Below are 13,833 nucleotides of genomic sequence, written 5' to 3' on the forward strand. Positions count from 1 at the left end.
ACTAAGGCCAGTTTAGCAAAACTCAATTTTCGCTAATTGTCTTTGAAAACTGTTTTCATTAATAATTAATTTTTTACTTTTTATACAATTTTTGGATATGTTAATTACTGTGACATGACAATTAAGTATATACCATTGGTTTTAATTGAAATTCAATATTTCGATTTCCAATCTAATAACTAAGAAGTATCTCATTTTTTTTGCAATAATCTAAATCAAGTTTTCATTGGGATATATGGACAGAGGAGACATGTAAAGCAAGCTGTTGACATTATAACTCAGAACAAACTATATTACATTCGTAGGAATGTAATATAGTCTCAGTTTGTTTTGAGTTCTCCATAACAATGATAAGAGATGAGAGGAAACATCAGTCTGTACATTGGTGTCTCAACTCAAACTGTCTTATTGGGTAAAAATTAGTAATACACATATGCAAGCTCCTTCATTTAATGCCTGTTCATGAGTTTGCAGATAGTTCAGTCTTGCCAACAAATTACATATCCTTGGTCAAACCTGAAACTCATGTCGATCATTGGTCTGGTTTAAGCCAGAATGTACAAAACTTGCATAATTCTGCAATGTGTCATTTAAGGTCACCATTTGATCACCTGTATATTAATGCATCAGTTTTGGAGGCAACTGTTTTCACCAACCAAATCACAACATAAGAAATTGTGTGTACATAGAAGAGAAAACAGATCTTTCATCTTTCCTTTAGGCATTGATTGAACAGCTTTGCAAGAATGGGTGTATATTCCGATTGCGGTTTTTTTAGCACTATGACTGGAATATTGTCAGGATCAGTTGCTTTGCTAGCATCAATGTTTTTGACGAGCAAAACTTCTCAAATAGATATGTGGATGTTGCTCAGATTATTTTTGGTATTTTGAGGAAATTCGAGAGGTAGGTGACCCTGATTGCATAGGGTTGAGTTTAATGCACAGCATTTGGCTTTACCAGGCTGACGAACTCACCTTAGGTCTGTTAATGATAGTTGGGACAGAGGATGTGCATCTGTTCAGAACCTTGTTTGTTATTCACCAAGACTCATGGGAGCCAAGCCTCTGTTCTTCTACTTTAAACTTTGAACGGAGTATATGACACTCTCGGGTTGATGGCTGGCTGCTCAGTTTCTGTTGGAAGCAATCTAAAGCATTCCATACGTTTCTGCAGCATTTTTACCAAGTTTAAACCAGAATTTTATTGCATATCATTCTTCTAACGTGTTCTTATGTCCAGATTGCATTTTTGAAATTCACCAGTTGTGACAATCAGGCTTTATTAGGGTGTATTCCAATTCCTGCTGTATTTTTTGGAGGGTATGTAGCAACCTATGTTGACAGCTAACCAATCAGCTATAGCGGATGCATTCTTTTTAAACACAGAGTGTAATGGTATAGAAGCATATACACGTAAAATATATTTTTCCTGACTTCTCTCAGGCGCACACACACACATATATATATATATTTATTTGTGGATGAGAGAGAGAGATGTGTATGTGCCAGAAAAAGAGAAATATGCACACATGTAGGGGAAGAGATCTAGTAGAAATGTGAAAGGAACGAGAGTGTTCAGAGGAAAACTGGAAAACGAGATGAGAAAGAAGGAAATTATGTGAAAGGGAAATGAAGAAGAGGATAGAGAGGAGACTTCAGGGAGCGGAAGGAGGGGATGAGGAAGATGAAAAAAGATGAAAGGTGGGGGAAAGGAGTAGGAGAGATAAACAAAAATAAGTGAGGAAGAGGTGTGTGTGTGTGTGTGTGTGTGTGTGTGTGCGCCAGAAAGAGGAAGAGAGGCAAATCCAGTAAAAGCGAGTGAGGGCAGAGGAAGAATTAGTGTCCGAGAGAGAGAGAGAGTAAGAAAGACAAGACGGAAGGAAGGAAAATCAAGAAAGGCATCAGATAGTAGAGAGACAGAGAGGTTGCAACACAAGGGAAAAAAGAAGAGAAGATGAATTAAGGAAAGAAAGAGAGGAAGAAAGCTCGAGTTGTGGTTCACACGCGCGTGCGTGCGCGTGTGCGTGTGTGTGTGCATAAAATGTAAATGGTCAAACAATGAGACTATTTTGATAAAAATCAGGTCATTTCACTAAATACATATAATTGTGTCTAACAACAAGCATAGTTTTACATTGACCTCAAATAACATCTACTCAAACTCAACCAATTGGAACTATCTAATGTGTGTGTATGTATGTGTGCGTGTCTCTCTCTCTCTGTCATGCACGTGATTTCTCTTTCACTCTCTAAGAGATTTCTCTTCCCTTGAACAGCTGACAAGAGATATCTCATGAGCATGACATCACATCTTACATAATTTCCAAAAATAAGGAAATTTAATCCACATTCATTTGTTAAGTTTTAATTGCACATGTTTTTTTTTTCTGATTGTCACTGATAATTATTATGATCAAAATAATAATATTGGTTAACAATAAATTAGAACAGAACACATGCACACACACATTATAGGGAGGGGGGGTAAAGAAGTTTTGAAGGATTGTTTAAATGTAGACCTATCAAGATGTAGACAAGATATTTTAATATCCCTCTCCAAGTTATACTATTAGCTAGTGTCCCATTGCATTGTATGTAATATTGTACCTTCTCTCCTCTTCAGATGAGAAGCATTAGGCTTTGAAATAGCTAGGTATAAATAGCATTTATAACACCTCCACTCATTGATGCTTTCTCCTTATTGAATTGACAAATACATCTATATATATTGCTTTCTCTTATCTATAATTCTATATATAGATATATATATTAGTAATAGGACGATTCCAATATTTTTCCCAATTCCAATACTATTACCGAATTTGTACTAAATTCACGATTCCGATACAATTACCGATTCCAATTCTTTACAAATCTCTAAATATTTAACTATAGAATTGTTATTTTCCCCCATTATCATAAAAACATGTTAAATGTGCAGATATTTTCCTAAACGTAAAATTACACTTGTGGGGTATGTTCTCTCGATTTTAGTTTTACTGGTAGTTTAAAATCAATAAATATTTTTACTATTTTATCAGCAATGGAAGATTTTGCTTTTAACAAAATCAAATAAAAAAGACAAAAGAATCGTTTTGGCATCGACAATAAGCACAATTTTTTCAATTCTGATACCGATTCCAATACCCTCAAATGTTCTGATTTTTCCGATTCCTGATTCTAATTAATCGTCCCAACATACATATATATATATATATATGCACACACTAGCAGGAAGACCCAATGTTATTTGAGATTGAAAGGGGAACACCATCTTTTTTCACGATGCTCATAACACCATATTACTTCACTAAAATTAGCTATAATGTATTTGAAGTTTTAAAGAGGTTCCAACGCTATACCTACCTTAACAGGAACAAGTAGAGATACAACACAGAGATTTAGGATCACTATCCTTGTCATTGTTAATATTGATTAAAAATAAATTACAACAGTGTTCCAAAAGTAATGCCTCCTATTTTTTATTTCACCCGAATGGATCAGAAGGGATGGCATTGTTATGATGACTGAACTTATGCATTTATGACTTGAAAGTGTAATCTCTCTGGTGCAGATATTGAGAGTTTGAGACTCTAAAAAAGCAAGTCCTGTCATGGACATGCAGAGATGTGTCATTGAATTCCTGGAAAAAGTTCATTGAGAATGGTGGAGACTATGTTGAAAATAAGTTCTGGAGCACAAAAAGTAGCTCATTTTGATATTATCACTACCGTCTTCATATCTCTTCAACTTTTTGAGTTAAATAAAAATAGGAGGCTTTACTTTTGGAACAACCATCATATATGTGTGTTTGTTCGTGTGTGTGTGTGTGTGTGCGCGCGGGTCATATAATTTTGTTATTTTTTAGTAATAAATTTTACTGCTATGAGTTCACTCCCTTTTTTTTTTTTTTTTTTTTTTTTTTTTTACACAGTGATCACCACTTATCAAGGCCCGGAAGCCACTCAGGGATAAGGGTTATTGCAAGTACATTACGTTAGTGAGGAGATTTGCTGATATGTTTACTTAAGGGGGCGGTTCATTAGAGAATTTTCTTCTTTTACATGTATATTATAACCCCACAGTAAGGGACATGTACAAATATATATTTGTTGTTCATTTATAGATAAAATCATTATCCAGAAACACATGTTTCATCACACTACGACTCCTCAGTGTGGCCAACTATGCTAGGATTCAAACCCATGACCACAGAGCCTATAGTTGTATGGATTAAGTGTCACATCACAAATGCCTGACCGAAATTATGTGAGGTGCTAGTTTCTCGCTTTATCAAGTTATGTCATAATATTTTTGTTTTTAATTTTAGTGAAAACTTATTGGTACGAGTTCGCCCCCTTGAGTTTTTTTTTTTAGAGAATTTTCTTCCTTTACATATACATCATTGTCTCACATTTAAAAACATGTATAAGTATATGTACTTATACACATATATACTTTTTTATTTATAGATAAAATAATAAGGCATTTATGGCATAATGCTTAATGCACCCAATTATAGGATATGTGGTTGTAGGTTCGAATCCTAGTATAGTCAGCCACGCTGATGAGCTATAGTGTGGCAAAACATATTTGCGGATAACTATTTTACCTATATATATATATATATATATATATATATATATATAATTATTATTATTTATATATATATTATTATTTAGCAGGAAAACTCAATGTTGGTTGGCATTTAATGGAGCAACACTATGCCATTTCATTATGGTCATAATTTTTTTACATTTTTTTACATTTTCGCACAGTTTTGCAAATAAAATTTTGGAAAAATTTGTGAATTAGTATCTTTTGAATTTAAATTTTAATAAATCACCATATGTTAAAACCAAGTTAACATTAAATAATTTGGTATTTCTGTATTTAACAACCCGTGGTTTCCACAAAGATTTTCCGTATGTGCTCAGCCACTGACAGGAATAACTGGAAGCGGCCGATCGCGAAACATTAAATTGCTACGAGAAAATTATGCTAAACAGGAAAAACATGGAAATACAATAAATAAAATTACAAACGTATCTAATCCAACCCTAACCTGCGCGATTAAAATAATTCTTTTTATTTCTTCCAATTTATAAGAAAGTAGTCTTTATAGATTTGTATTAGATAAAAACATACAGCGCGTTCATTAAAAATTGAGGAACGCTCGGCCAGCTTTTTCTGGTTATTTCCATCAGCTGCCAAGCGAGCCCAAGCCAACTTCATGGAAACCGAAGGTCGGTAAATGCAGGAGCACCAACCATTTAAAAGGAAGTATATAAATAACACTACTCCAAAAACAAACAAACCAAAAAATTTTTAAAAATTTATAGCAAGAACATTTTTGTCGTTAATGTACTCTGTATTGGTTTGATTTCATGATCCTCACCAGAGGCAAAAGCAAAAAAAAAAAAAGCAAGTAATCTAAACAAATCAAAATTGAATAACACACTAAGTATGTAAAGTCACATAATTTTTTATTTCATTTGTTGCAGAGATATTTATTTACTGCAATACACCTTCATAACAACATTACTAGTCAACACGGTTTTTAAGGGATTTGAAACACCTTCCATTTGACAAAAAGGATTTTCATTTTGTTTCTAACTTTTGTATAAATTATTTTTTTACGATTAAGTCAACACATTAAGGCTGAAAGCCATTTGAGAACAAATTTAATGAGAAAGAATGATTGCCAGATGAAAGATGAGGAACAACCAATGATACAAACTAAATTTGATTACTTATGCATGGTTTATAAGTATCTATTGACACTGGATTTGAAGATGTCAATGTTGAAACCTGCAGGGAAGTAGTCCTGTTGTAAGGTGTTCCACGAGATTATGTTGTGAATGTTTTACAAGGAGGAACTAGAAATGGGAGCTCAATTGAGCATTTTCTATGGAAATGATGATAAAGACTGAGAGCAGTAACATCTCTCTTGTGAGAAAGAGAATGTAAGAAAGAGAACAGATAACCCCTCACAAGATTTCAGTCGATTTTCTTCTCGAGAAAGAATGTTCTAAGCGGAAATTCTGCAAATGGCAGTACTTTATCTTAGGATGTATCTGACTTGTACATAGGTATAGGATTGCATAAGGTATAAAAGAAAAATCCACAACTCCAGTAAAAAAACCACAGTCACATAATCGCCTGGCCTCTTATAGGAATGACCTTGATTAAACCATAAATTACCGCTTAAAATGTGCATTTGTAAAAATCATATATATAGTAGATACTGTGGAGTAGGTAACCATAATGCTAGATTTTGATTTCTTAAATTTTAAGAGATCCAACTCAGATCTAAGGAATTATCTTCTTTCATTAGTGATCTCTATTTATATATAAAGTTATGTGCATGTGGGACGCCATTTCCAGGGAACCAGATATAAACAGAGGATGAAGAGAGTTCAGAATAGGTGACCAGAGACTGATCTTCTTTGTGTTGGATTTGAAACCACTGGTACCAACGTTTTTTTTTGTTTTTTTTTTGATCTTCTGTAGCACAAAATATATATAAATTAATATTGCACTCTTAATAATGACATTTCTTTTATAATTGAGAACTTTGATGGGGTTCTCTCCTACAAATCTTACACACACATATATATATATATATAAAGTTGGGTATGTTTGTATGTTAATATATTTGTATGTACAGGATTCACTCCTAAACTAATAATCATTATGAATTTTAGATCATTGTGAATTTCGGAACACAACCTCGAGGAATATGAATGGGTTTTCATAGTAGGTCTAACCCTGAAAGACAATGGATACTCTCTGTAAAAGTGGCTGTGCAATTGTAAAGCAAGATTTGTGCAATCTCAAACCACACCTCTCCCAAGTCAGCACTGCTGGATTCCAAAAGAAGTCCAGAATGACTGGGAGCAATACCAAGATAAGCAGAGAGCACCTACAGCACTCATTTAGTACTGACCAGGTCCAACATTGCTTAACTTTGATGATGTAACAGAAACCGGTGTGTTAAAGTGATTATGTTGGAGAATGGGCAATATGGCCTATATTTTGTTTAAGTTTTATGCAAAACGGGTCTGAAACCTTTGTGAAAATTTTGATACTTCTGCTTTTTGTGCAATTTTAATGACCGATATTAGGCACCAATTTTAACGACCGATATTAGGCACCAATTTTAACGACCGATATTAGGCACCAATTTTAACGACCGATATTAGGCACCAATTTTAACGATCGATATTAGGCACCAATTTTAACGACCGATATTAGGCATCAATTTTAACGACCGATATTAGGCATCAATTTTAACGACCGATATTAGGCATCAATTTTAACGACCGATATTAGGCACCAATTTTAACGACCGATATTAGGCACCAATTTTAACGACCGATATTAGGCACCAATTTTAACGACCGATATTAGGCACCAATTTTAACGACCGATATTAGGCACCAATTTTAACGACCGATATTAGGCACCAATTTTAACGACCGATATTAGGCACCAATTTTAACGACCGATATTAGGCACAAATTTTAACGACCGATATTAGGCACAAATTTTAACGACCGATATTAGGCACAAATTTTAACGACCGATATTAGGCACAAATTTTAACGACCGATATTAGGCACAAATTTTAACGACCGATATTAGGCACAAATTTTAACGACCGATATTAGGCACAAATTTTAACGACCGATATTAGGCACAAATTTTAACGACCGATATTAGGCACAAATTTTAACGACCGATATTAGGCACAAATTTTAACGACCGATATTAGGCACAAATTTTAACGACCGATATTAGGCACAAATTTTAACGACCGATATTAGGCACAAATTTTAACGACCGATATCAGACACCAATTTTAGCGACCGATATCAGACATCAATTTTAGCAACCGATATCAGACATCAATTTTAGCAACGGATATCAGACATCAATTTTAACAACCGATATTAGACATCAATTTTAGCAACCGATATTAGACATCAATTTTAGCAACCGATATTAGACATCAATTTTAGCAACCGATATTAGACATCAATTTTAACAACCGATATTAGACATCAATTTTAACAATCGATATTAGACATCAATTTTAACAATCGATATTAGACATCAATTTTAACAATCGATATTAGACATCAATTTTAGCAACCGATATTAGACATCAATTTTAGCAACCGATATTAGACATCAATTTTAGCAACCGATATTAGACATCAATTTTAACAACCGATATTAGACATCAATTTTAACAACCGATATTAGACATCAATTTTAACAACCGATATTAGACATCAATTTTAACAATCGATATTAGACATCAATTTTAACAATCGATATTAGACATCAATTTTAACAATCGATATTAGACATCAATTTTAGCAACCGATATTAGACATCAATTTTAGCAACCGATATTAGACATCAATTTTAACAACCGATATTAGACATCAATTTTAACAATCGATATTAGACATCAATTTTAACAATCGATATTAGACATCAATTTTAACAATCGATATTAGACATCAATTTTAACAACCGATATTAGACATCAATTTTAACAATCGATATTAGACATCAATTTTAACAATCGATATTAGACATCAATTTTAACAATCGATATTAGACATCAATTTTAGCAACCGATATTAGACATCAATTTTAGCAACCGATATTAGACATCAATTTTAGCAACCGATATTAGACATCAATTTTAGCAACCGATATTAGACATCAATTTTAACAATCGATATTAGACATCAATTTTAACAATCGATATTAGACATCAATTTTAACAATCGATATTAGACATCAATTTTAACAACCGATATTAGACATCAATTTTAACAACCGATATTAGACATCAATTTTAACAATCGATATTAGACATCAATTTTAACAATCGATATTAGACATCAATTTTAACAATCGATATTAGACATCAATTTTAACAATCGATATTAGACATCAACTAATATGCTTGTTTACATTTCATCTAAATTTCTGTATGTTGATCCTGATAGAAAAACAAAATAGGAAGGTGCTTCTAAAGGAAAACGGTCCGAATCAAAATGCCAATATCCTGCCTTCTACACCTTCTGCTGTCTGTCACAAACATTTCCACTATGAGAAGGTCAAGAGCTGGATTTAGGAGTTGCTTAGTTCAAAAGATTTTTTGATATAGTTATTGTTTTGGATATTGAAACAGCTGGAAAGAGGTTAGCTCCAGAAGCTTTCTTGATAATAACCTTGGAATCATACACTGTAATCGTATATAAATAAATCACAGCTTGACAAATAAAAACAAAATATTTATTTAGTGCTCGTTGTCTGGCTTCCATTTGTTTACATAGTTAATGTGTTCTTTATAACTATAAAAAGGGTAGTGATGGTGGTCTAGTAATTAAGTTGCTTTTTTGAATATATAGTATAAAATAATCTGGGGAAGACAACGGAAGTGGTCGCAAATCTTTACACTATATTCTATGTGCCAAATATCTACGTGCACAATAGAGACTGAACCCTGCTTAAAACTTCAAACATATATATCTGATTAAAATGAAATTCAAAACGTATGTATGAGACACTAATTCAGTTTTTCCAACATTTCAGCTTCTTTCGACTATATTAATGGGGGAAAAGGGACAGTACAAATAAAGAAAGTAATATGATGTTATGATCATAGTGAAACGATACATAGTAGTAATCCTCATTAAATCCCAAGTAACATCAGGTCTTACTGCTAGTTCATTTATACATGGGAGGGGTTGTTCCATTAATAAATATGTAAATTGTATTAATTTCATCAACTATAAAATCTGATGGATTTATTAACAAAGATCAAGATCTAGTTTTATTTTCAAGCAAAAAAAAAAAAAAAAAGTTTGATATGATTTAAAGTAAAATGGTGTTTTAGTGCGAATTAGCATGATCATCTGGTATTGCCTGGGAGCATGTACAACAAAATAGAAAAATTAAAGTCTATGCAACATTTTTCTTTTAAAACTATTTATCCCCCACCTCTTTCTCTCTCAAGGCACTTGTATCTAGGGAAAAAAGTCTGGACTAATTACTATATGATAAGATTAACAAATGTTTTCATTGACAAAAAAATATCGTTCTCAATGTTGAACATGCCTTCCGGTTTCTCTTGCCCCCCCCCCCCCCGCAGAAAATGAATGAATACTTAAATAAAAATAGCACTTATATTTTGTCCAAGGTAATGGTATAAAAGAACATAGCTTTGTGGGTGTTTCTTGTGCAGTTTTTATTTTTAGCTGGACGTACAGACACTGACAGACAACTGCCAAATGAGAGAGACAAAGAATGCGAGAGAGAGAGAGACTGACAGAGAAAGAGAAAGAAAATGAGAGAGACAGACAGACAGAGAAGAAGTGAGGGAGATAGAGAGGCAGAATAAGAAACAGACAGACAGGGAAAGAGACAGACAGAGAATGAGAACGAAAGAGACAGACAGACAGACAGACAATGAGAGAGATAGAGAGAATAAAAGAAGGAGAAAGAGAGAGGGAAGGAGAAGGAGTTTGAGAGAGAAAGAAACAAAAGAAAATGAAAGAATGTGAGAAAGAGTGTAGCAAGCAAAAAGAGTAATTTTAGATTTCCTGATTCAAATAATTATCAAACCTGATCTGAATGAGTGACACGTGTGTGTGTGTGTGTGTGTGCGTGTGTGCGTGTGCCCCCCCCCCCTTTTGTGTTGACAGGTATTGACATTTTGTTTTTATTGCATTCCTGTCTGGCGAAGTTGAATATAAGTATAAAAAAACCTGTTAAATAATTTTTGTTTTCATATACAATATCGCATTATCATTTGCAGATTTTCATCTTCCCTCTGGAATTTATTTTTTCAGGAAAATAATATCAGGATATCAATGACCTTCATCTTTTTCCTTTGTGGGATTAAATTAATAAGAAAAAAAAGTTTATATTTTTTCTTGTGTAGATAAGTTTTACTTCAAACAAAAGAAATTATTCTTATTTCATTCTATTTAAGCTGACATCTGAAATAATCCAACATTTTATCACCTGAATTTTTCTACAGCTGTATTCCAAGAGTGACAGAAATAATCCGATTATCAAGTTGATATTTTATAAATCAGCTGTTTTGTTTTTTGTTTAAATTATCCGATTAAAATAATATTCAGTTTAAAACATCCGTTTTACATGACATTTATTGGGTGTGTTGTTTCATTTTCAACTTTTTGAGAGATCATCGAGATTCCCTATTAGCCATTTTGTTCTCGTTATAATTTAAGCAGTCAACACTACTTGTATTTCGAAATAAATAAACGCGTTAAAATAAGTCAAACCACAAAAAAAAAAAAATTATCCAAGTAAAATTTAATCGTTATATATATTTTTTGTTTTTTTTACCACTTTTTCATTTTGTTGTCTCCACTGAAAAATACCCAGGTGTATGCGTTGGGGGATTTTTAGAAATTGACTCCGAAAATCATCTCCAGTCTGATCTTTATTTATCTTTATCACATCCTTCTATGCTTTTCTTGGTCTTCCTTTGTCAACTGACCCTGTTGCTTCAACTGTTCTACATCTAACCCAAGAACTCTCATCCATTCTTTCATCATCATATTCAGTTTAAACATCCGTTTTACATGTTGAGAGAGAGAGAGAGACAGACAGACAGACAGAGAATGAGAGAGAGAGAGAGAGAATAAGAGAGAGAATGAGAGAGAAAGAATGAGACAGAGAGAGAGAGAGACAGAGAGAATGAGAGAGAGAGAGACAGAGACAATGAGAGAGAATGAGAGACGGAGAGAATGAGAGACAGAGAGAATGAGAGACAGAGAGAATGAGAGACAGAGAGAATGAGAGACAGAGAGAATGAGAGACAGAGAGAATGAGAGACAGAGAGAATGAGAGTATGAGAGAATGAGAGTATGAGAGAATGAGAGTATGAGAGAATGAGAGTATGAGAGAATGAGAGAATGAGACAGCGAGAGAGAGACAATCAGAGAGAGATAGAGAGACAGAGATAGATAGAGAGACAGAGAGAGATAGAGAGAGAGACAGAGAGAGATAGAGAGAGAGACAGAGAGAGATAGAGAGAGAGACAGAGAGAGAGAGATGTAGAGAGAGACAGAGAGAGAGATGTAGAGAGAGACAGAAAGAGAATGAGAGAGAGACAGAGAGAGAATGAGAGAGAGAGAGAGACAGACAGAGAGAATGAGAGAGAGAGAGACAGACAGAGAGAATGAGAGAGAGAGAGACAGACAGAGAGTATGAGAGAGAGACAGACAGAGAGTATGAGAGAGAGAGACAGACAGAGAGTATGAGAGAGAGAGACAGACAGAGAGTATGAGAGAGAGAGACAGACAGAGAGTATGAGAGAGAGAGAGACAGACAGAGAGTATGAGAGAGAGAGAGACAGACAGAGAGTATGAGAGAGAGAGACAGACAGAGAGAACGAGAGAGAGAGACAGACAGAGAGAACGAGAGAGAGAGAGACAGACAGAGAGAACGAGAGAGAGAGAGACAGACAGAGAGAACGAGAGAGAGAGAGACAGACAGAGAGAACGAGAGAGAGAGAGACAGACAGAGAGAACGAGAGAGAGAGAGACAGACAGAGAGAACAAGAGAGAGAGACAGACAGAGAGAACAAGAGAGAGAGACAGACAGAGAGAACAAGAGAGAGAGACAGACAGAGAGAACAAGAGAGAGAGACAGACAGAGAGAACGAGAGAGAGAGAGACAGACAGAGAGAACGAGAGAGAGAGAGACAGAGACAGAGAGAATGAGAGAGACAGAGAGAATTAGAGAGACAGAGAGAATTAGAGAGACAGAGAGAATTAGAGAGACAGAGAGAATTAGAGAGACAGAGAGAATTAGAGAGACAGAGAGAATTAGAGAGACAGAGACAGAGAGAATGAGAGAGACAGAGACAGAGAGAATGAGAGAGACAGAGACAGAGAGAATGAGAGAGAGACAGAGAGAATGAGAGAGAGACAGAGAGAATGAGAGAGACAGAGACAGAGAGAATGAGAGAGACAGAGACAGAGAGAATGAGAGAGACAGAGACAGAGAGAATGAGAGAGACAGAGACAGAGAGAATGAGAGAGAGGGAGAGAATGAGAGAGAGGGAGAGAATGAGAGAGAGGGAGAGAATGAGAGAGAGAGAATGAGAGAGAGGGAGAGAGAATGAGGGAGAGAGAATGAGAGAGAGGGAGAGAGAATGAGAGAGAGGGAGAGAGAATGAGAGAGAGGGAGAGAGACGGAGAGAATGAGAGAGAGGGAGACAGACAGAGAGAATGAGAGAGAGGGAGACAGACAGAGAGAATGAGAGAGAGGGAGACAGACAGAGAGAATGAGAGAGAGGGAGACAGACAGAGAGAATGAGAGAGAGGGAGACAGACAGAGAGAATGAGAGAGAGGGAGACAGACAGAGAGAATGAGAGAGAGGGAGACAGACAGAGAGAGAGAATGAGAGAGAGAGAGAAAGAATAACGGAATTAGAAGGCGATTTTAGAAATTGACATCTAAACTAAACTCACTTCTACTCAGGTCTTTATCCCTCTTTTTCTCAAATCTACATTTGCCCAGGTTTCACCATGTCAACAGACACTGATATTGCATCCCTTCTACATCTACTAACCAAAGCACTCATTAAACGGGCAGAGAGGCTCACTTGCACAACTTGCCCCGGTGGTTCTCACCAGTATAAACTGCCCACTTTTTCTGTTCTATGGGTAAGCCAGGGGGGAGGGGTGTGGCTTATGTTAACCGCTTCTCTTTCTATTTTCCTGGGATCTCTTCACCCTGGGTTGGCTCTGACCCTTTGTTGGTG

The 13,833-nt window shown here is 35.0% G+C and overlaps 1 protein-coding gene across 2 annotated transcripts in view; it reads right to left on the reverse strand.

Moving 5' to 3' along the window:
• Positions 1-13,833, reverse strand: part of LOC145263700 (transmembrane protein 106B-like) — a 123,247-nt gene that overhangs the window by 16,642 nt on the left and 92,772 nt on the right. The gene's annotated exons all lie outside the window — the stretch shown is intronic.

Source organism: Euprymna scolopes, chromosome 39, assembly GCF_053919585.1.
Source record: "Euprymna scolopes isolate OS-2025 chromosome 39, ASM5391958v1, whole genome shotgun sequence".
Taxonomy (NCBI): Eukaryota; Metazoa; Mollusca; class Cephalopoda; order Sepiida; family Sepiolidae; genus Euprymna; species Euprymna scolopes.